The following is an 840-nucleotide window of genomic DNA, read 5'->3' as shown; positions in this document are numbered from 1 at the left end:
GTCAGTGGTCCCCTATCTACCTTGTTCTTTCATCCCTTCCCCCTTCTTGTGTATTACCCTCCTCACCAAACAAACTTTGCTGTGTCTTATCCCCTAACCTGTGCTCTACCATACCCTCCCTCCCATTTCTTGTAGCTAACAAATAATTTTTTTTTTCTTTCCTTTAGGATGGGTATTGTTTCTTAGGCTTCATATTTTTAATGTTTGCAGGTTCTTGAATTTTCATTTTCTTGATATGTTGTGTTGTATTAATTTTCTTTACATTACCCTCTATTCTATTAATTTTCCCACCATTTAAAAGTTTATTTACCATGCAAACTACCTGACCTAGTCATAACATGGATTTCTGTTTCTATATTTTTATCTTCATTCATATTATAATTGTTTTGATCATAGACTGACTTCCCAGATCCTTTGAATTCATTCTTGCAGTTTTGTTCTTTTTTGGACTCTTCCATTTATCTGTTTCCATGCATGTCATTCTCTGGATATTTTCTGCTCTTGTTTGTTCTCAGTCCAAAACATGCCCTTTAGGATGTTTTGATGCTCTGGGATGGCTTTGACAGAGTCCCTCTTCTACTGTTTATCCTGGAATTTTTTTATTACACCATCATATTTGATCAACATATATGACTCCCTATTGCCTTCTTGTCTGCATGGTTTCTGCTGAGAGATCAGAGCTTAATCTGATTTGCTTGCCTTTGTAAGTAACACTTTTCTTTTCCCTAGTTGCTTTCAGGATTCTCTTCTTATCTTTGATTTTGTAGATCTTGATTATGAAATGTCTTGGTGATTTTCTTTTGGGGTCTATCCTTCCTGGTGTCTGTTCAGCTTCTTGAA

Source organism: Chrysochloris asiatica, unplaced genomic scaffold (assembly GCF_000296735.1).
Source record: "Chrysochloris asiatica unplaced genomic scaffold, ChrAsi1.0 scaffold00189, whole genome shotgun sequence".
NCBI classification, from domain to species: domain Eukaryota; kingdom Metazoa; phylum Chordata; class Mammalia; order Afrosoricida; family Chrysochloridae; genus Chrysochloris; species Chrysochloris asiatica.
Note: the sequence above shows the minus strand (reverse complement) of the source record.